The sequence below is a fragment of the Pinus tabuliformis genome, chromosome X (assembly GCF_031772625.1).
Source record: "Pinus tabuliformis cultivar Carrire ecotype Pingquan chromosome X, CPIR1, whole genome shotgun sequence".
Classification (NCBI taxonomy): domain Eukaryota; kingdom Viridiplantae; phylum Streptophyta; class Pinopsida; order Pinales; family Pinaceae; genus Pinus; species Pinus tabuliformis.
The window spans coordinates 660,719,536-660,744,519 of NC_142308.1; the positions used below are offsets into that span (position 1 = coordinate 660,719,536).

Here is a 24,984-nt window from a genome sequence, read left to right on the forward strand (position 1 = left end):
CAATGCCTAATGACCTTGCTCTTATCAAAATCATTAAACCCTCAACTCTAGATAAAATTTATGCTTTGATAATATAAACCCTCAAAATTATTTACCCATACAAACAAAAATCCTTTTTAGTAAAAAGGAAGAACAGAGCCCAAATTCATACCCATGTACAAATTACCAAAATATCCATGCCCAATGAACTTGCCCTTATCAAAATCATTAAAGTCTAAACTCTAGATAAAATTTATAATTTGATCATATAAACCCTTGAAATTATTTACCCATACAAACAAGAATCCTCTTTAGTAAAAAGGAAGAACAGAGTCCAAATTCATACACATGTACAAATTACCAAAATATCCATGCCCAGTGACCTTTCCCTTCCTCCATCTAATCGTTGATGCTCTCCTAAGGTGTTTCCCATGCAAACTCCATCTGGGGTTCAAATCCCATGAAATCCATAGATCACGTTGATGGTCTTCCTTCTTCTGGAATTTCCACACAGATATAGACAAGGCAGAGAAAAATATACAATGTGATGTTGTAATATGTGAATATTTTATGTGAACCCACCATTGTATTGGAAATGAAAATGAAAAGAAATATTTATAATTTGAAAATAAAAATAAAAGTATAATATAAAATAAAATATATAAATTGCAATTGGGTTAAATTATTTATTTTTAATAAGAATTTGTTATTTTTTCCTAAGATGCTAAATTAAAAAGAAGAATAAGAAGTTAAAAATGATATTGGGATGAGTGTAAACATTTAAATATGACCTCAATTAATAATAAAAAGTTAAATTAATAAAAATAATAAAATTTAATTTGTTATATTTTGATTTTTTTATTAACTAGTGAATAGGCTTTCTTACAATACCATGAGCCAATACGATGGCTTATCAATACTACAAGTCCAAAAACATAACTTATTTCACAACCAAAATATTTTACAACAATATTACAAGATTCGTAACCGTTGATATTCACCCCCATATTAGGGTAGATATTAGTAACTTGTAGAAAATAGATTTTGTTACAATACCATGGGTCAATACCATGGATTATCAATACCACATTCCCAAAAGACATAAATTATTTCACAATCAAATATTTTATAATAATATGACAAGATTTTTAAGCATGTATATTCACCCTCACTTTACCATGGATATTAACTTGTAAATCCGCTTTGTTACAATACCATGTGTCAATACCATGGCTTATCAATACCACATTTTTATTTTAATTTAATTAAACCTTCTATCCTCACGACTACTAAAAATATTCCCATAGAAATTAAATTAAGGTTTTAATAAAATTATGCTAAGATAGATCTATGCGGGTCCTTTATATATATATATATATATATAAAGAATCGACATAGATCCATCTTAGCTAAGGATCTGAGGTATGAGAGCAAGCAAATTGACTAATTATAATAGATTAAATATAGTGCATGTTTTTTTAAAGTTTTCCATTATTTTATTTTCTTTGACACGATTGATCCAAAATATAGGTTTAATATTTTACAACCAATACCATGGGCCAATACCATGGCTTATCAATACTACAGGTCCAAAAACCATAACTTATTTCACAACTAAAATATTTTACAACAATATGACAAGATTCTTAACCGTGGATATTCACCCCCACATTACGGTAGATATTATTAACTTGTAAAAAATAGTCTTTGTTACAATACCATGGGTCAATAACATGGATTATCAATACCACATGCCCAAAAAAATAAATTATTTCACAATCAAAATATTTTATAACAATAAAAACATAAATTATTTCACAATCAAATATTTTATAACAATATGACAAGATTGTTAACCATGGATATTCACCCTCAGATATTAACCTGTAAATCTGCTTTTTTACAATACCATGGGTCAATACCATGGCTTATCAATACCACATGCCAAAAAACCATAACTAATTTCATAGTAAAATTATTTTAATTTAATTTAATTTTACAACATTTTCTTAATTGAATCTAAAAGGGGAAAATGTTACAATCTGATATATATATTTAAACCCTCTATCCTAATGACTACTAAAAATATTCCCATAGAAATTAAAATAAGGTTTTAATAAAATTAAGCTAAGATGGATCTATGCCAATTCTTTAGATATATATATATATATATATATATATATATATATATATATATATATATATATATATATATATATATATATATATATATATATATATATATATATATGCATCAATCCATCATAGCTAAGGATCCAAAGGATGAGAGCAAGAAAATTGACTAATTATAATAGATTAAATATAGTGCATGATTTTTTAAAGTTTTTCATTATTTTATTTTCTTTGACATGATTGATCCAAAATATAGGTTTAATATTTTAAAACCAATTAAATTTTTCTAATTTAGATAATTTTTTAAACACAATACAATGTGATCAAATTTAAGAGAGAGTTGGGGAGGGGGTGGAGAGAGGGAGCGAGACTGTGAAAAAGTTGGAGGATAGAGAGAGAGAAAGAGAGAGTGATGGGGGAGAGAGAGAGTGAGGTGGGAGAGAGGGAGTGAGAGGAAGGAAGAGAGAGGGGAGAGAGAGAGAGAGATGGAGTTGGAGTGGGAGATAGAGGGAGGAAAGAACAAAGACATAGAGAGATAGAGGTGGAGAGAGACAGGAATGAGGAGGGAGAGATGGAGAGAGAGTGAGGGAGAGAGGAGAGGAGGGAAGAGAAAGAAGAGGAGAGGATAGACATAGGGAGAGAAGGGGAAGGGAGAGAGATGGAGAAGGATAGGGAGGGGGGGAGATAGTGATAGAGTTGGACGGAATAGAGAGTGAGAGAGGGCGAGTGATTTGGGGTGGAGAGATAGAGGGAGGTGGGAGATAAGGGATAAAGAGGAAGGAAGATAGACATGAGGAGAGAGAGATGGGATTGGAGGGGGAAGGAGAGGGATGGAACAAGAAAAACATAGAGGGAGAAAGGTGGATAGAGAGAGGGGGTGACAAGGGATTCATGGAGAGAGATTGAGGAAGAGAGGAGAGCGGGAGGGAACAAAGAGAAGGATATAGATAGAGAGGGAGAGAAGGGGAAGAGAGGGAGAGAGAGTGTGTATGTTTCGGGGGTGATATAGAGAGAGGGAATAACAAAGAGACACAAATAAAAATATAGATATTATATAGTATTATATAACCAACCTAGATCCATATTAACCCTATAACTATCAAGTGCCGAGAGGGATCCAATCTCTCGAGGTGAAAACATTTCCTCAAGTTTTTCACTAGAAAAAAAAGTTTGCACCTCGAGAGATTGGACCCCTCTCAACGCTCGATAGGTCCAGGGTTAAGATGGATGTATGTTGGTTAATATGAAATTAAAGTAGTTTTTATTTGATATTATAGCCTTAAAAATTAAAATTTCCCTTTAAATTAATTTCAAATTAGAACTATACCCAATTAGATTCAATGAATAGATTTTTAAAAAATACATAAAATAATTTTTTTTATTAAAAAATATATTTTTAAAATTACAAATTATTAGAGATACATAGTTCAAAGTGTTGGAAATAATACCGAGAAAGGGGGTGAATCAGTATTAGTGAATTCAATAATCTTTTTCTTTTCATACTCAAATTTATATATGCTACTTCAATGAAGGTAACCCACATGTACACGCAACTGTGTTTAAGGCAACCAGCATATATCCAACAAACTTGTGATTCAGTTAATTCATCATATGTTGATCTTTAATTAGTACTTCATTAACCATATAAACAGTAACCATGTGTAGTAATATCAGAACAAACCATCACACATAAGAAACACACATGAACACCAAGATTTAAGGTGGAAACCCAATGAAGGACAAAAACCACCTGATGCTGTCTTCTTTTAATATAAGAAAAACTTGTTTACAATCTTCTACTGGTGCAGACTCATACTAGTACACAGGCACCCACCTGCAGAAGGCTACAACCTTCTCTTGTTCTCCAGCTTCTACTGGAAGGGAGCTACACCCCCCTAGCTCTTGTACTAGCTGATCCGTTTACTAGTATGTAGGCGCCGGCTTACTGAAGGCTCCAACCTTCACTCGTTTTCCAGCTGTTATTGGAAGGGAGCTCCAACCCCCTAGCTCTTATACTGGCTGATATGTTTACCAGTACGTAGATGCTGACCTACAGAAGACTACGACCTTATCTCTTCCTCCAGGGACCACGTTTCATAAATTTTCATAATTTTCATACTAGATACTCCTAGAACACAACACCACAATCTGAAGGCCACATTTCATCCAATATTCATACTGGACCCATCAACAACATTGAAGCTCAAAATCAATCACCACTACAATACAATCAATCATTGAAACTCAATCATCAATATCTGAATCACCCACAACTGAATCACTGAAGGCCCATCATCACTGAAGCAAATCACATGCAATCAATCTAAATATTTAGTATACTGTCATGAAAACACAGTTACCAGAACACAGAGCAGAACCCAGAATTTCTACAACAACACCAGATCCAATTGCAACTTCAATTATCATATTTCATAATGTATACACTACTCTGATGAGCCAAACCAGCGTGTATATGCGCTTTTACCAAAGCCAACCAGTGTATGCATCTGCAAATATTAATTCATGATTTTGCAACTATTCTAGACTTTAGTTATACCCAGATCATAACATTTACAGAACAACACATGCATCAGTATTCTGATCGATACTATACATGATCAAACCACATAATGATAATTCATTTCAAGCCCTAAGATCCCGATCCATCATTAGATCTTATCCGTCATCAACTGCTAAGGTTCATCCTTGGTTTAGATCAAGCAAAGCACCATAAGTCGATAACTTGCATACTGGACCTCACACTTCATCAGATATTCAATACTTGCACATATTGGCCTAGTGATCTTCTCCTCCTTATATATTTTTAGGCCTTTCTCAATAACATGGATCGAAACCACTTAGGACCAATACCTTGGACCAAATACCTCGGACCAAAAACTTAGTTTTCCAACATATACATGCTTTTCCTTCTGTGAAAATGCGTGTGTACGTATATGCTACTTGTGTTCAGTGAACCTGCGTGTATACGCAGCTTGGTCAAGGTGAACTTGCATATACCTCTCTTTCTTCATTCTTTGTATTCTAAACTGTAATTCTTTGTTGTTAACCTGCTGCACTGTGAATTGATTCCTTTGAGCTGCCCTGCATTTTGTCACAACTATCATGCATTCTGTCACATCTGATATCTCTTCTGTAGATTCATCTAGTTACCATATACAAGTGAGTTGTTTTGCTACAAGTGGGTTGTCATCAAGTACAACACATGCATCATAATGCCAATACAAAGTTGGCTCACCTATACACCATGTGAGGATGAAGAAGTGTTTAAGGAATGATAACCTTTCAACCAATCTTGAACAACCTTTCAATCCCCTATCACTTGTAAGTTTAGATTGCTTGACACAAATAAGATGACTAACATAAAAAATTGAATCATATTATTGTAGTACTTGTTAGGAAGTTGTATTTTTTTTCTTAGACTAAATTAGTCATTCATGTTAGTGATTTTTAGTTGCATTACTTATTAGCTACTCACATATTTTGATCCGCAACTAAATTAGTGATTTATGTTAGTCGTTTTTATTTTGGTCACTTAATATTGCTCATTTTTGGTAGTGCTTCACTTGGAAAAGCTATGGCGACTAACTTTTTTAGTCGCCTAGTCACTAATTGCTCATTTTCTACTAGTGGTGGTAAAACCCAATAACTATTGTTTTCACGCGCCCACTAATATTTTCTCTACGATTTTTTCCTCTCTACCTCTTAGACTTACACCCTCGACTCTCTCTCTACCATGAAAATGAATTTTACATTCAAATTTATCAAAACATACATTTTTGACACATTAATGCATGACTGAACAAAACGTTAAGACACGGTATGGATGATTTTACATAATAAATGATTTTTAGAAATTGTAGAGGTTGCGGGATACAGGTAAGAGTTTCACAGTAAATGTTGGACCACACATATTTACCAAATATTTATTAAATACACATTCCTTATTAAATGTTTTATGTGTTTTGCAGAATTTTCTAATGTATTTCTTCTTAGAACTTGAGTCCTTCAGCTTGTAGACAAAATCTGCAACCTGCAAAAATCAACTAACAAGTATGGTTGCTATTAGTATGTTTAACACGGTGGTTGGGATTAATTTTCTAGCACTCCCCCTGAATCACAACTGTCACCATTGACATATACCAAATAATCTCTAAGATAAACAAAATTTTCACGTGTCAATGGATTTGTGAAGATATCAACAAATTGTTCGTGTGACCTGCAGTGCTGCAACAAAATTTCACCATTGTTAATTAACTCTCTAATAAAATTATATTTATCATCAATGTGCTTGGTCCTCTTGTTAAAAACAAAGTTCTTTGATATTGCAATTGTGGAAGTGTTGTCATAGAAAATAGTTGTTGTGCCCTCTTGGTTTTTGCATAGATCCCTCAACATCCTTCTCATCCAAATTGCCTAACACATTGTTGTTGTTGCGATGACATATTCAGCTTTTGCTGTTGACACTGACACTATTTTCTACTTCTTGGAAGCCCATGAAATGGCTCCATAACCTAAATGAAAAACATATCCTGATGTGTTCTTTCTATCATCGACACTTCCTGCCCAATCATTGTTGGTGTAACCAACTAGCCTAAAATCACTTGTAGCAGTGTACAAAATACCATTCTATTTTGTCCCATTGACATACCTTAGAATCCTTTTGGCTGCTTGCCAATGTGTCTCCTTGGGTGTCTCTATGAACCTTAACGCAAAACTCAGGGCATACATTATATCAGGCCTAATGGTGGTAAGATACATCAAGCTGCCCACCATACTTTTGTATAATGTTGGATTGAAATTGTTGTTGCAATCATCTTTGCTCAAGTTCAATCCCATGACATTTGGAGTTGGTGTGGGCTTGTTTCTGTAGATTAAACCTCTCCAAAATTTCTACAAGATACTTTGCTTGAGAAATAAAAATGCCATTTTCTATTTGCTTCACTTCTATGCCCAAAAAATACCTTAACAACCCCAAGTCAATCATTTCAAACTCACCTTTCATGACTTTTTTTAATTGAATGATGAGGAAATCATCATTGCCAATAAAAATCAAATCATCTACATATAAGAAAAAAATAATAAGCTTACCATCACTCTCTTTGATGTAGAGAGTAGGCTCGCCATCACATTTGTCGAAGCCATTTCCCAATAAGTAAGCATCTATCTTGCTATACCATGCACACAGTGCTTACTTCAAACCATAAAGAGCTTTTGTCAACCTATACACCTTGTCTTCTTGGCCTTCTACCTCATAACTAGGTGGTTGTACAACATATACTTCCTGTTTCAATACTCCATTCAAGAACGTTAATTTTACCTCCATTTGATACACTTTACATATATGTTGCATTGCAATCGCCATAACTATACACACTGTCTCCATCCTGGTAACTAGCGCAAATGTATCTGCATAATCTCTTCCATGTTGCTGCTTGTATCCTTTGAAAACTAGCCTCGCTTTATTCCTTCCAATTTTCCCCTCAACATTGCTCTTGGTCTTATAGACCCACTTCACTCGAATGACTTATTTTCCTTGTTGAAGGTTCACTAGCTCCCATGTGTCATTCTTTTATATTGCTTCTATTTCTTCCTCCATTTCCACAATCCATTTTTCTTCTTTGAATGCATCTTCAAAATTGATTGGGTCATCTACATGAAAAAATAATGCAAATAAGGAATTCAGACTAGCATTACTATCAACTACATCTTGCTCATAAATTTCATTTAAATTTCTGAATTTTGGGCTTATTATGCTTGTGAAAGATGGGTTTGACATGTCACTTGGTGTTGCACTTTGTGGCATGGTTGGAGAAGCACTTTCTTGACTGTGCGATGCTATTGTATTTTTTGTTGACGGTGTTACATGATGCCTTCTTTGTTGCACTTGAATAGGAGTAAAGGGAGTCACTGTTGAGGAATTGCTTGCTGCTGTTAATTCCTCTTTGTCCTCATGTGGTATACATGCGTTGACATTGACTGTCATCTCTAAAATTCCATCACATGCTTCCTATTTTATGAGCTAGACATCTTTTTTGATTATGACCTTCTTGGTTGATGGATTGTAGAGCTTGTATGCCTTGGATTCATCACTATATCCAAAAAATATGCATTTCTCCCCCTTGCTGTCCAAATTGTTCCTTAACTCATCTGCGACATGTGCATACGCCACACATCCAAACACTCTCAAGTGAGTGACACCATGATTTCTTCCACTCCATGCCTCTTCAGGAACTACATTCTTGACACTTTTGGTTGGGCACCTATTCATCACATATTTTGCGTAAGTGACAACTTCAACCCAATAATCATCTAGCAAATGATTTTCCTTCAACATAGTCCTTTCCATTTCCATAATGGTCCTATTCTTCCTTTCCACGAGACCATTTTTGTAAGGTGTATATCTTGTTGTAAATTTCTTGTGAAATCCATGCTCCCTATAAAATCGAAGGAAGTCATTTGAGATGTATTTTCCACCTCTGTCAGTCCTCAAGACTTTGATGTAGTTTCCACATTTCTTTTCAACAAGATCTTTTCATTGATGAAAGCACTCAAACACTTCACTTTTCTGTTTTAGGAAGTAGACCCATGTATTCCTTGTATAATCATCTATGAAAATCAAAAAGTAATGGTTGCCACCAATTGATGGTGTCTGCATTGGTCCGTATAAATTTGAATGGACAATTTCCAAAGGTGCCTTTGCCCTTATTGAATTTCTTGCTGGAAATGTCTCTCTATGTTGTTTTCCCAAGACACATCCTTCACATAGGCTATCTAGTCTTTCTATGGGTGGAAAACCCTTCACCATGCCTTTCCTATGCAACAAATTCAAACCTCCAAAGTTGAGATGACCAAATCTCAAATGCCATAACCAATTTTGATATTTGACCTTTGCTTGATAATTTACTTGTGTGACGACTGCAACTTTTCTTTCATCCTCTTGTGAATTCATTGACATTTGTGCTTGTGTACCTTCTTCCTTCAAATCTGATTTTATCTTTAAGGGAAACATTCTATTTCTTGTCATCTGAACTTTTGCAATCAATTGTCTGCTTGAAGGCTTATCCAAAATTGTGCACTCATCATTTTTGAGGAATACATTGTATCCCTTTTCCATGAGTTGTCCAATGCTTACAAGGTTATGCTTTAGACCAAGGAAAAAATAAACATCTGACATGTATTTCTTCTCCCCCTTCTTTGTTAGAATATTGACTCTACCTTTGCTTATGACAGAGACTGTATTAGTCCTTAATGTCACTTTAGATTTGACACTTTCATCTAGATTAGAAAACATTTATATATTCCTTGTCACGTGGTTGCTACACCCTGAATCTAGAAACCATACTTCACTTTGTTTTTCTTGTGCTACATTACAAGCTAAAAACATGATATCATGGTTCTGATTTTCCTTTGTAAAATTTACACTTGGTTTGTTACTTATGTCATATTTATTCTTTCTACATTCATTTTCATAATGACCATACTTCTTACTATAACGACATTTAACTTGATATTTATCATACCTATGACCTTGTGCTTGATTTTAGCTTGGCATTGACTTGGATTTTGATTTTTTCCCCTTCCACTTAAGCTTGAAGGGCTACCTCTTCCACCTCTGTGTGGGCTTCTTCCTCTTCCTTCATTTGATCTTCCTCTGCCTCTACCTTGACCAAATGAAACTTGTGTCTTGAAGGTATGCTCGAATGAGGAAATTGTCACTTTGTTCAATCTATGTTCATGAGAAATTAGTGATGCATGAAGGTCATCCACTGAAAATTATGAGAGCTCCTTTGTCTCTTTTATGACCACAACAATGGCATCAAAACTTGCTGGCGGACTTCTAAAAACATTCTCAACTATTCTCCTTTTCTCAAGTGTCACACCATAAAACTTGATTTGAGTAACCAATACAATTACATGTGTAAAGAATGAGTCTACATTCTCAGACTCTTTCATAGAAATTGTCTCAAAGTCTCTCCTTAGAATTTGTAATTTTGTTGTGTTCACTTTCGCCATGCCTTGGTAGGTTGTCTAGAGGGTATCCAATGCATGTTTGGAATTTTTTGCTGTTGTAATCCTTGGGAAAATACTTTCATGAACTCCTTGAAAGATGTAGAAGAGGGATTTCCAATGCATGTTTGGAATTTTTTGCTACTGTAATCCTTGGAAAAATACTTTCATGAACTCCTTGAAAGATGTAGAAGAGGGATTTTGCATCCTTCTTCCTGTTATCCCTCAAGAAATCCCTTTCTGGTTATTTCAAGGCATCTTATGCTCCTACATCTGTTGATTCTTGAAAACCATTCTCCACCAAATCCCAAATTTCTTGAGATGAAAACGGAGCATTCATTGTTATAGCCAAGTAATAATAATTTTTGCCATTAAATTTAGGTGTATGAGGATTATTCAATATTGTGCTTGATGCTTCCTTTTCTGGGTGTAAAAAAAACTTTCTCCTTGCTGGAAAATACGCTCCAAAAAAAATATTCCCTTAAAACAAATTTTAACTCCTAGTAAAAACACTTGTTTTTACACTAACAAATTTTTAGGCCCTCTAATACCATGTTAAATTTTTTTACAGTGGGTAGAGCAGAGGAGTCTTCGTCAAAAAATCAATTGTAGAGGTCAAATATCGAGTTGCGACAAGCAAATTGCAACTGGATAGAGGCTTAACACATAAATTTAACAGAGTGGTTGCGTAAAACTAGATGTGAAAGTTTAAAACCATATTGCAACAAGCCAAACTTTAGATTATGATATCAAAACATAGGAAATACATTTTCATGATACATGGAGGCTGCAGCCCAAAGTAAAACAAAAAATTCTTACTACGATTTAGGCTTCTTTAGACTATGATATCAAAACATAGGAAATACATTTTCATGATAAATGGAGATTGTAGCCCCAAGTAAAACAAAAAATTCTTTCTATGAGTTAGGCTTCTTTAGATTATGATATCAAAACATAGGAAATACATTTTCATAGGAAATACATTTTCATGATAAATGGAGGTTGCAGACCTATGTAAAACAAAAAATTCTTACTACGATTTATGTTTCACTAGGGGTTGAGGAGTAACACATAGTAAAACCCAGTAACTATTGTTTTCACGCGCCCACCAATATTTGCTCCACAATTTTTTCTCTCTCAGACTTACACCCTCGACTCTCTCTCTATCGTGCAAATGACTTTTACATTGATACTTATCAAACCATACATTTTTGACACATTAATGCATGATTGAACAAAACATTAAGACACAGTATGGACGATTTTACATAATAAATGATTTTATGAACTTGCAGAGGTTGCGGATTGTAAGTAAGAGTTGTGCAGTAAATGTTGCACCATACATATTTACCAACTCTTTATTAAATACATATTACTTTTTAAATTTTTTATGTGTGTTGTGGAATGTTCTAGTGTACTTCTGCTCAGAACTTCACTCCTTTGGCTTGTAGACAAAATCCGCAACCTGCGAAAATCAACTGACAAGTATAGCTGTTTTCAGTGTGTTTAACACGGTCGTTGGGATTAATTTTCTAACATTACTCACCCTAACAAAGAAATCATGAAAATTCATCCTGAGAAGAGGAGCTACAAGAGAAGGGGCCCTCGACATGTATTTTTCAACAATGTCTCTTACTATTATCTCAGCCCAGGGGCACGTCTTCTTGTAAAAACCCAAAGTGGAAATGTGAACTGAAATTAATCAATTCGATAAGGAATCCATGATAAAAAATAAATAGGGTGGAAGAGGATAGGAAATGAAACACTTTTGGTGTTGGTAGGTAGTTGAGGTGTGTGCTTGTTACTTTATGCCTTTCCAAAATGCTAAAAAACCATCGGTAAGTCTGAGGAGTATAGCTCACACGTGTTGGATGGAAGTTGGAGCCTTGATAAGGTTGAAGTCCAAATATATGATCTGGAATTTATCTAGACAAAGAATGAAAGGTATTACAGACTTATGTGCATGGATGTGCTTATGTTACTTATGCAACGGATCGATAAGATTGCTAGAATACATAGACACTAAGGCTATCAGAGGAAACATAACAGTCAAACATGTAAACAAAACAAGTTTAATAAGGAGTTCACCCAATGCTCCTGGGCTACGTCTCCTGGTCCAGCCTTTCAGTGGTGGCCTCTCTATTATGTTTTCAAGCAGAGTTTTTACAACAATGAGCTCAATTTAAGTCTCACTAACAGAATGAAGTTAGTGGGAATGGAGTGCATAGACCCTTCTTACTGAAACTCGACCTCTGAGGGTCACAGTTGTATGACAGGCCTATGTCGAGGAGCTTGCTTGAACCTCTCAAGCCGTCAATGGAGTACACAGACTCTCTGACTCTCTTTGGCTCTATCTGGCTCAATGCTGCCTTCAAGTCAGCTCGGCTTCTACTCTCTGTTCTCTACTATTAGCTTTCTACATCTCTGTGTGTTTCCCGTTCTTTGCTTCTGTCAGTTCATGGCTTTAAAGCCAGTCTGCTCTTTGACTGCTCATTTCTGCTTCCCGGCCTTCTGGTTTCCTTTCCTCTGTCCATTTGAATTCCTCTGCTCTGCGTCATCATCACTGGGTAATGCCTCGCAGGGAGGTGGCCAACAGTTTGCTAACGAACTAGGTGTCAGATTCCCTAAATCATACTCGAATGGCCGTTAAATATGTTCACTTCAAGATCGCCCGCGAACACGAATCATTTGCCAACTCATCATCCATGTCAGACGTCAAATCCTTGTCGTCTTGCTTTTCAATTTGTCAAATATGGTCAGTCATCGAGACATATCTCTGCCATCGATCTAGACCCCCCAGAGCCTACGGTCGTCCTTCATATCGAGCGGACAAGTACCACAACGTTTACCCATCTGATGCGGGCAGTTTTCTCTCTCTTCTGTCAGACGCGTGTTGCTAGATGTGTGGCATTGGGTGGGACTCATTCAAAACTGCTAAACTCCTCGAAGCCTTCCGATATCCTGCTGGTTTTGGGGAATCCGTGCTACAAAACTGAAACAGTTAATTTTCCGAGTTTTATAGCGTTTTCACATCCGATCATTTCGGGGCTTTCCTTCACTAAGGGGGACGCCCTGCGATATGCGATTAGTGCTAATTGCGTATCAGAATCTACCTCTGTTCCTTAATTTGGCCTCCAATTTTTTCAGTTTTGTGCCATTGCGTTTTACCATGGGCTAACAGTCTGCGCGCTCGACCGAGGGTGCTCGTTGCTCTGCTCTAGCTACAACTGCAACAGTTATGAGGATTCCTTCTAATAGCTTCGATCTTTTCTAGGACTTGAATCTTTTAGCATAATTTGAAACAGTCATGAAAACTTAGAGAGTTTTTCGGATCCAATTCGGATCACGGCCTTCCCACAGAAAAAGCTTCCGGACCACCAAAAGTTGGTTTTATTTCAAGCATCAATCAAGTGAGGGTATTGCTTCCTTGCTTGCTCAATTACTATCCATTTCGCACTGCTTCGATTTGAACCTTTGAGTCTGATTCTGAGGTACTCAACATCACCTCTGCGTGTAGTTCTTACCTTCCTGTCCAGAACTGTATCTTCCTACAACTCATTAAGATATTCAGGTAACAGATCATCAACAGAAGGAAATTGACTCTGCTCCTCAGGATATTCAATTAATGAAGGTTAAAATAGTCTCAAGCTGTCTACATTAGCAACTGAGTAGATGTGCATGTAAGCTGGTAGATCAAGGTGAAAAGCATTCTCACCAATTTTCTCATGTATCTTGAAAGGTCCATACCTTATTGGCTTCAGCTTCTTACCTTCACCTTGCATCCTGTCTTTGCTGATATATAGCTAGACTTGATCACCAACTTGGAAACTATGCTCCATCCGATGCTTGTCATGCCTTGCCTTGTACTTGGCTTGGCTCTTTTCCAATTGTTCCTGTACTGCCTGGTGAATCTCTTCGATTTGTTCAATGAACTTGGTTGCCTTGTCCACATCACTGTTTCCATCAACTACTATGTCTTTACCAAAGACAAAATCCAAGGGATACCTTGGTGTGAAACCAAAACAGGTCTCAAAATGAGATCTATGTGTAGAAGAATGTTTAGCTCGGTTGTAAGCATGCTGCACATAGCATAAATGTTCATCCCGAAGTTTGGGATGCTTGCTACAATAGCCTCTGAGCAACTGGATCACTGTCCTGTTGACCACTTTTGTTTGGCCATCTATTTGCGAATGAAAAGCCGTGCTTTTCTTTAGCCTGGTGTCCATCAATTCCCACAAGCTTGACCAAAATTTCCCAACAAATCGGGTATCTCGATCAGATATTATGGAAGTGGGTAATCCAAAATGAACCCATACATGTTGAAAGAATAACTTTGCAGTTTGTTCAGCTGTAATCTGTTTGTTACAAGGTATTAAAATACACATTTTTCTGAACCTATCCACAACAACATATAAATAGTCATGACCTTTCCTAGATTTAGGCAGTCCTCCAACAAAGTCCATGGAAACACTTTCCAAAGGATGAGAAGGAATTGGTAGTGGAGTGTACAAGCCTAGTTTTCTATTGTTGGGCTTGCTTTCAGCACATATGGTACACCCTCTTACATATCTAGAAACTGTCTCGTTCATTTTCGGCCAATAACAAAATCTTTGCAGCTGTGCAACCGTTTTACTTACACCAAAGTGACCTGATATTAGAGAAGTGTGTGCTTCTCGAATTGTCTTCACTCTTTCAGTTTGTGGAATGCATAGCTTCCCACAATGATACAAGAGTTGGTCCTTAATATGATAATCCTATTCTTCTACTCGTTTTCCTTGACTTCAAGTTGCATATACATCTTTAAAATCTATATCTTGAGCATATTGTTCAATGTAGCTCTCATGAAATACTGAATTATGCTTAAGTATAGTAGATGCATTTATAACTAGTCTAGATAACATATTTGTAACTTTAATGTGTATGCCCTTTTTATATCTGATGACTAGATGAAACTATTGTAGAAAACCCATCCATCTATAATGTCTTGATTGCTGCAACTTAGTTTGGGAGTGTAGATATTGAAGTGGTTGATGATCAGTATGTATAACTGTTTCTTTGCCCATTAAGTAATGTTTCCACTTTTTCACACTCTATACTAATGCATACAATTCTTTATCATATGTGGGATAGTTAACTACTGCAAAATTAAATGTCTCAGAATGATAACATAAGGGTTTACAATGCTGCATCAACACTTCTCCCATGGCATAGTCACTGGCATCTGTTTCAATCTCAAATGGTATTTGAAGATCAGGAAGTGCTAGTACTGGTGTTGTACTAATCTTTTCTTTCAAGGTGTCGAAGGCTTTCTGTTGTTTGCCTCCCCACTGAAACACCTTGTTCAATCCTGTTAAAGCATGTAAGGGAGCTGCAATTAAGGAAAAGTTAGAAATAAACTTTCTCCAATATTGTGTTGCTCCTAAGAAGCTTCTAACCTTTGTAGCAGATTTGGGTTTAGGCTAGTTTACAATGACTACAACTTTAGAGGGATCTATCTTCAATTCACCACCACCTACTATATGTCCCAAATAATTCAAAGATGTTTTGCCACATTCACATTTTGAGAGTTTAACATGAAGTTTTTTTCTTTTCAAAACATCTGGTGTATTCTTAACATGATTTAAATGTTCTTCCCACGTTTTGCTAAATATAAGAATGTCATCCAGATATAAAATAACAAAATCATCAAGAAAAGGTCTGTGTACATCATTCATTACTCTCATGAAAGTAGCAAGAGCATTAGTTAAGCCAAAAGGCATAACTAGCCACTCATACAATCCCTGCTTTGTTTTGAAAGCAGTCTTCCATGCATCTTGCTCTGCAACTCTGACCTGATGATAGCCACTATGCAAGTCTAACTTGGAAAAATAAAAAGCTTCTTTTAACTGATCTAATAGATCATTTATGCGAGGAAGGGGATAATGATTTTTGATCATTATCTTATTCAGTGCTCGGTAATCAATGCACATTCTCCACGAACCATTTTTCTTTTTCACCAAAATGATTGGAGACCCACATGGTGATGTGCTAGGTTTGATGAACCCCTTCTCGAGCAGCTCTTGTACCTGCTTCTTGATTTCTGCATTCTCTAAAGTGCACAACTTGTACATCCTGATGTTAGGCAATGGAGCATCTTGTTGCAAATTAATATCATGCACTATTTCCTTTTTGGGTGGAAGACCTTTAGGTTCTTGAAACAATACATCATATTTTGAAACAACTTTTTCTAAATTAGCTTGTTGTTTAGCATCACAGCCCTCAAATACATTGGTTTTATCAGGTTTCTTTTCCTTTACAACCATCAATAAAAATTGTTTGCATGAATTTACAATTCGTTTCATCTGCCCTGAGTTTATGAGAGTATAAACATTATTGAGCTTATGAGCTCTTACAATATATTCGACTCCATCTTAAACGAGTAGATACTTGTTCTCAGCTCTATAGAAAATAGCTTTTCTATCATACAAGTAAGGACTTCCTAAAACAATTCCACATATATCCAAAGGAACTATATGTAACTCAACCTCATCTACAAATGTTGACCCAAAAGAAAACTTAAGTTTACATTGTCTAGTCAGTTGTAGCTTTGCTTTATCACATATCCAACCTAATGGATATGGTTTCTTGTGAGGTGTGGTTAGTAATCCCAAATTATTTACAATTGCTTCTGAAATTAAATTTACTTGTGAGCCACTATCAAACAAAGTATCAATATTTTGATGATTGGAAATAACTCAAATATGGAAAAGCTCACATATTTTTCTCTCATTTTCTTCATTATCACTAGATTGTGCAGAATTACTAGTAGATTCTTCAGGATTTTTACCTTTTATACCTGTGGCTGCGATTGTTGCTTCATCTCCCGAGTCTGACCCCAAATCCTTTTGAATAGCTGTAGCAGTCTTCTTCTTCTTGCCCTCGAACTTCTTAGGTTTCAGCTCCAGATGCAAAATCCAGCAGTGTTCATCATCATGCCCATCCTTCTTATAGTGAGTGCATGAGGACTTTCTCTTCTGTACAGTTTTTGTCTTCCTCTCTTTCCATTTCTATTTTCTTTTCTCATTATTTTTGCTTGCAGTGGGTTGGGATGATCCCCCAACTTCTGTGTTCCCATTCTTACCTCTAGCTTCTAGATGCGTAGCCTGAATGGATACGTCATCTATACTAGTGGGATTAAACATGAGGATAGTGTGCCTCATGTAGCTGTGTAGACCACCTATGTACTTCAACAGAGTCTCAAGTGAGTCTAAAGAAATTCCTAGAATCAAAGCTCTTTTCCTAAACTCTTGAGTGTAACCTTGTACACTTTGCCCTTTTAGTTTTCGAAGAGTTTTCTAGCTCATCATGGCTTGCTGCATGTAGGCTAGTGGATAGAATTGCTTTTTAATTGCAGAAACAAATTCACTTCAGAAAGAAAGAATATTACCATGTTTCTTCATGTCAGCTTGTGTCCTGCCTTCTCACCATACCAAGGCAATGCCCCTAAGGTGTAGGCTGGCCAGCTAAATCTTACTCTTGTTTGAGTCAATGCTCTGCACTCTGCAATAAACATTAATCTGTCTGATCCAATTATCTAGCTTCTCTGCATTCAACTCTCCATCATATATTGGTAAATCAAATTTAACATCTAATTTAATCAAAGATGTCTTCTTTTTATTTTCAGGGCCATTAGGAGGCATGAGGAATTTTTCTTCTTTCCCTTTGCCTTTGGAGTGGTCATGGAGGAAAGATTCTTCTACTCCTTTGTCTTGTTTGGAGCTTAATGAATCTTCATCTCTATGTTTCTTATAGTCCCTATACATTTCCTCCACCATGGATTTCAGGGTCATAAAACTATCCACGAACTGGGGGGCTGATTCCAAGGGATTTTCTTCTGACATTTTCCTCTTAGAATAGACTCTTCAAATTTCTAGGTTAGTTTCAGCCAATTCTCCTTCTCCTAATTTAAGCTTTGATCTAGTTAGCATTCAACAACAAAATCCAGCAAAAGCTTGTCTAACCTTAATAATTCTACGCTCTGATACCACTTGATCTGGAACTTATCCAGGATAAAGAATGAAAGGTATTACAGACTTATGTGCATGGATGTGCCTATGTTACTTATGCAACGAATCGATAATATTGCTAGAATACATAGACACTAAGGCAATCAGAGGAAACATAACAGTCAAACATGTGAACAAAACAGGTTTAATAAGGAGTTCACCCAATGCTCCTGGGCTACGTCTCCTAGTCCAGCCTTTCAGTGGTGGCCTCTCTATTATGTTTTCAAGCAGATTTTTTACAATAGTGAGCTCGATTCGAGTCTCAATAACAGAATGAAGTCAGTGGGAATGGAGTGCATAGACTCTCCTTACTGAAACTCGACCTCTGAGGGTCATAGTAGTATGACAGGGGTATGCCGAGGAGCTTGCTTGAACCTCTCAAACCTTCAATGGAGTACACAAACTCTCTGACTCTCTCTGGCTCTGTCTAGCTTGATGCTACCTTCAGGTCAACTCGGATTCTACTCTCTATTCTCTGCTATTAGCTTTCTGTGTCTTTGTGTGTTGCCCATTCTATGCTTCTGTCAGTTCATGGCTTTAAAGCCAGTCTACCCTTTGACTGCTTGTTTTTGCTTCCCGACCTTCTGGTTTCCTTTCCCCTATCCATTCGAATTCCTCTACTCTGCATCATCATCATTGGGTAATGCCTCGCAGGGAGGTGGCCACTTATTTGCTAATGAACTAGGTGTCAGATTCCCTAAATCATACTCGAATGGTTGTTAAATCTGTTTGCTTCAAGATTGCCTGTGAACATGAATCATTTACTAACTCATCATCCACGTCGGATGTCAAATCCCTGTCATCTTTCTTTTCGATATGTCAAATTCGGTCAGTCATCGGGACATATCTCTGTCGTCAATTTGGACCCCCCACGTCCGATGCGGGTGGTTTTCTCCCTCTTCTGTCGGACGCGTGTCACTCGATGTGTGGCATCGGTCAAGACTCAATCAAAAATGCTTACTAGCTCTAAGCCTTCCGATATCCTGCCGGTTTTGGGGAATCCATGCTACAAAACCAAAATAGTTACTTTTCTGATTTTTATAGCGTTTTCGGGTCCGAGCGTTTCGGGGCTTTCCTTCACTGATGGGGATGCCCTGCGATACATGATTAGTGCTAAATGTGTATCAGAATCCACCTCCATTCCTTGATCTGGCCTCTGGTTTTGCCAGTTTTATGCCATTGTGCTTTACCATGGGCCAACGGTTTGCTCACTCGATCGAGGGTCCTCTTTGCTCCGCTCTGGCCACAACTGCAACTGTTATGAGGATTCCTTCTGATAGCTTCGATCTTTTCTAGGACTTGAATCTTTTAGCGTAATTTGAAACAGTGATGAAAACTTAGAGAGTTTTTAGGATCCAATTCAGATCAATGTCACTTCTAAATAATTAGACCATAGAGACCCCAACTCTATCCATCCACCATAATATTTCATCAATCATCCTCTGATCTGAACGAAAATATAGCCAACCATCTAGCCTCTTACCATTACCTGAAATTAGGGAAAATAACCCAGTTGAGAGCTAGCCACTGCTTCATAGAAGCTTCATTGACCAACTTGCCATAAAATCTGTGTACAAATTTTTTTCCCATGAATAAGGGGATTTATTCACTTTTACAATGACCATAGAAACCTTCTCCACTTTCACCTTAACACATTTCCTGCTGACCCTCACAAAACTTCTTTTTTTTTTGTTTTTTAAATTCACTTGTAACTTGCGCATTTGGCAGATGAGGAGAAACTACTTGGGGATTAAAATTCAATGAGATATCACCTTTATTTCCTTTTTGAGAAATATAGATGGGGTAAACCTCAACATATGCATTACCCTGATCAACATTGAATTCTATCTGGCTGCATGAACCTTTTGAATCGACCAATGTGTTGTGTGGGCCTTCCTCGTGAGCATCTTCACCTTTTGAGGAGAGTGAGAGTGAGAGTGTGAGTTGAAAAGAAATAATGCACACAGGAAATACAAACCACAAGAACACCTGTTAATTTACTTATGTAAATAGTAAAGCTAAGTGGGCTGATTTTCTCGTCTGGTTGAGAATCTGTATTTATATGAAATATGAGTGGGAAGTTTTAGTCGGTTACATCAATTAGAAAATTATTTTTTTCAAGCGGTGCTGCTCTTTCAATTCTAAAAATGGTAAGGCATGGGAAGTTGGAGGCAACCTTTGAATAAGCGAGGGTGGTGAAATGGATGGACATGTGTGGTAAGGCGGGAGAGGATTATGGCGACGGTGTGTGGTGAAATAATTACTCTTACATTCTCCTCCTTAATTATTTCACCAAAAAAATGAAAGAACTTTGCTATTACATCAAATTGCCATTACATCATACATACTCCTATGTTTTCCCTATGAGTTTCAGATAATTCTTTTCCCAAGGGTTTTGTAAATATGTTCGCAAATTGGTCTTATGATCTGCAAAACTCCATGCATATTTCATTTTTCTTACTAATTCTCGATTGAAATGATACCTCATATAAATATGTTTATTCTTCTTATGGAAAATATGATTTCATGATAATGCAATTGCAGATTTGTTGTCACAGAAAATCTGAGTTGGTTCTTTCTATTTATGCAACAACTTAGTCAAAATTCTTCTCAGCCACATGTTTTGACATGCTGCAACTATCACTACAACATACTCTGCTTCAGCTAATTGAGCTGAGAGGCTCATTCTACAACCCATTGTGAAGGTGATGCATAAGTATGTTGATGCTAAGCTTGGAGTTGACACATGTCTCTCTTAAAATAAAAATAAAATATTCTCTCAATAGAAGAGAAATGTCATCTATATTAAAATAAAAATAAAAATGAATATGTTATGCATGTTCAATTTTCTTTCCATATGACTTAAAATAATTTCATGTAAATTAATTAGAAATAAAAAAACATGTGAGCAAATTTTCAAAAATATTTGAACATGTGATTTGAATAAGTTATTGAAAAAAATAGTTTTTATAGTTAAAACATTTGAAGTGGTTTCAATATTTTACAGTTTAATCCTTTTTTTAGGTATGCAACTTTTTTTGTCAAAATTCAACAAAGATTTTTTGGACTTGCAACTTTAAGTTATGTACTTATAGCATACAAAAATACAATTTAAACAATGAAAAATTACGCATTATTTTTTTCACCCTAAAATAAGTTTGCACTTGAAGAAATTTGATCCCTCTCGTCTCATGTTAGATCCCTGCTTAAATGGATCTAGGTTGGTGATAGAGTCACAATGGAATGCTTCAATGATGCGCATGAAACTGCACTTGAACCAAAACTGAAGACATACCCATATGTGCTCTTCCTATCATAAATATTTCCTGCAAAATCACTATCTGTATATCCAATTAGTTTAAAAGATGAATCAAATGTATACAAGATACCATAATTTCTTGTTCTAGAAACATATCTTAAAATCTATTTTCCAACCAGCCAATGGGTAATCTTCAAGGACTCCATGAATCTAGAAATTAAATTTACAACAAACATTATATCAGACCTTGTTGCAGTCAAATACATAAGATTTCCAACCAATTTCTTATACAAGGTTGGATCAACATTTGAACCTTGATCATTCTTACTAAGTTTTGTACCAATTGCAATTGGGGTTACAATTGGCTTACAATTTTCCATTCTTAACCTTTTCAATATATCCTTTGCATATTTAGATTGAAAAATGAAAATACCTTATTTAGATTGAGTTACTTCAATACCAAGGAAATATTTCATTAGGCATAAATCAATCATCTCAAATTCTCTTTTCAGGCTTGTTTTAAAATCATATATTGAAAGATATCTAGTGAAAATCAAATCATCAACATACAAGAACACAATCAAAATTTTACTTTCCTCGTTTACCTTTGCATACAGATTTGGCTCACTTGGACTCCTGATGAATCCATTTCTATTCAGATATTCATCACATATACTATACCATACTAAGGGTGCTTGTTTCAATCCATATAATGATTTCTTTAATTTGTAAACTTTATCTTCTTGACCAACAATTTCATATCACAAGCTTGTTTCACATAAACCTATTCTTCCAAAAAACCATTTAAAAATGAAAACTTAACATCCAACTAATATATTTTCCTTTTATTTTTGCAACAATAGATAATACTATTCTTACGTTGTTAAGTCTAGCTACAGGTGAAAAAGTTTCATTATAATTAATACCAAGTTTCTAACTGAACCCCTGAGATACAAGTCTTGCTTTATGCTTTTCAATTTCACCTTTAGCATTCACTTTAGTTTTGTAAATCCATTTAACACCTATAGTATTTTTACCTTCAGGAAAATATACAAGTTCCCAAGTATTATTTCTTTCTATAGCATCAATTTCTTCGACCATGGATTTTATCCAAATTTTTTCTTTCACGGTTTCGTTAAAATTTACTCGATAATATGAAAGTAATGAAAAATTTGAAACTTGATCTATTTCATCAATTTTATTAAACAAATCCTTTAAACTTCTAGCATTATGAATTTTAATTATATTCTTTATTGTAGCTATTGTAGGATTAGATTTATTACTCACCTTTGATCATGTTGTTTGTTGTCCACCGTAACCTAATGGTTTGCCATGTTCTTGATTTCTCGGTGTTCTAAGCTGTAATGGACTAACTCTTGGTGATTAGTTTTTTGAAGTGATTACAACAAGTGTATATGGAATTAATTTCCATTGTGTACTTCTTTCTCATCTTCATTATCATCTTAATGAGATACTACAACTGCCTCTGCAACAGATTTATCTATGCTTCCTTCCCAAGCTTCTTCTTCCTTGAACTCAACATCTCTACTGATAATAGATTTCTTGGTGATGAGATTATAGAATTTATATGATTTACACTCCTCTCTATATCAACTAAATATACATTTCTAACTTATATCATCTAACTTCTTTCTCAAATTTTTAGGAACATGTGCATAAGAAACACAACCAAAAAATATTAAATGAGATATATGACAACTCTTACCACTCCATGCTTCTTCGGGAACTCGATCCTTCACACTCTTAGTTAGACTTCTCTTAATGATATAAACAACACAAGCTACTACTTCTCCCTAATATTAATTTTGTAGATGATTTTCCTTCAACATACTTTGAGCCATATTCATAACAGTTCGATTTTTCTTTTCAGCTATTACATTTTTTGTGGAGTATAATGTGCAGTAAACTACCTCTTGATTCCATGACATTGACAAAGCTCAATGAAATCTATTAGCATATATTCACCACCTCTATTTGTTCTCAAAATTTTAATATGATTTCCACTTTCGTTTTCAACCATAACTTTAAATATTTTAAAGACAAAAAATACTTCAGATTTTCATTTCAAAAGATAAACCCATGTTTTTTGACTGTAATCATCAATAAATGTTAAAATGTAAACATTAACAACCAATGTAGGTGTTGGCATCGGTCCACACAAATTTGTGTGAACAATATCCAATTGAGATTTTTCCCTGTACGAAACTACAGATACAAATTTATGTCTATGATGCTTTGCAAGTATACAACTTTCACACGAGCTCATTGATTCTTGAATACTAGGTAACCCTTTCACCATATGTATCTTCTACAGAAAATCTATACCACCAAAATATAAATGACCATATCTTAAATGCAATAACCATGATTCATCCAAATTCTTAGTTTTATAAGTATTCAAGGAGGGAAGAAATTCATTTCTCATTATAAGTGGAAACATCCTACTATTTTTCATTTCCACTCTTGATATTAGCTTCTTGCTCAGATATTTATCAATGATAGTACACATTATTCTTGAAGAAAATATGTACCTTTTCTCTATCAGTTGTCTGATGCTCAAGAAATTGCATTTTAAACTAGGTAAATAACACATCATCAATTTTTCTTCTCTCACCATTTCTAGTATAAACAAAAATCACTCCTTTACCTTTGAATACGTTATTATCATTACCCAACTTGACTTTAGACTAAATACTGGTGTCTAGATTGGAAAACAAATGTAATACCCCTATGTTGTTATCGAAATATCTTTTGTTTTGCAGTTGACTATTTTTAGTATGTTGTCTAATAGGCCATGATGAACTAGATTTGAAAAATTGATGTAATTAAATAAATAATTTTGATAAATAAAAATTGGAGAATTGTGGGAAACGAAACATTTCATTAAAAGATGCTTGCCAAATCTGAAAACCAATGGGGTTCATCTGATTTTGATAAAGTTCCTTAAAAATACTTAGTTGAAAAAAAATATTGAGAAAAGCATTGTGGGAGAGAAAAGAAAGCTTTAAAGGAAAAAAAATCATAGGATGAAGAGTGAGCAGATCCCTGAAAGGCGGGATGCTGCCAAGGAAAAATGTGTTGGAAATTAATATTAAAATACATTTTTTGGAATCAGAGGTGGCTGAAGATTCCAGGAAAGACCATCTTGGCTTGAGGGGAACTAGAGGTTGGTTCAAGGTTGGGTGGATCACTGTTTTCCCAAGCATATTTTCTAGACCCATTTTTTGGTTGGAGTTTTCCTTTATTTCTGCTATTTCGAAGTATTTTTGGATTACTTCTATAATTTGAAATTTTTGGGATAGATCAACAAATTTGTTAGATCACTCTAGCTTGTGAAGCATGAACCATTAAGCTACTGCATCGTAGTAAGAAAATGAGTAGTAATGTCAATATATTACTATCTTTTGTAATCTAAATCTGAACTACGATGCATGTGCGATTACAACAATAATTTACAAAAAGTAGCTAAGTATATGCATTATTAATGTGTTATTATATATGATCCATATTGCATGAATT

At 35.4% G+C, this 24,984-nt stretch overlaps 1 pseudogene; it reads right to left on the reverse strand.

The window, feature by feature from the left end:
• LOC149141700 (peroxidase 27-like) overlaps positions 1-24,984 on the reverse strand; it is a 114,729-nt pseudogene that overhangs the window by 10,133 nt on the left and 79,612 nt on the right.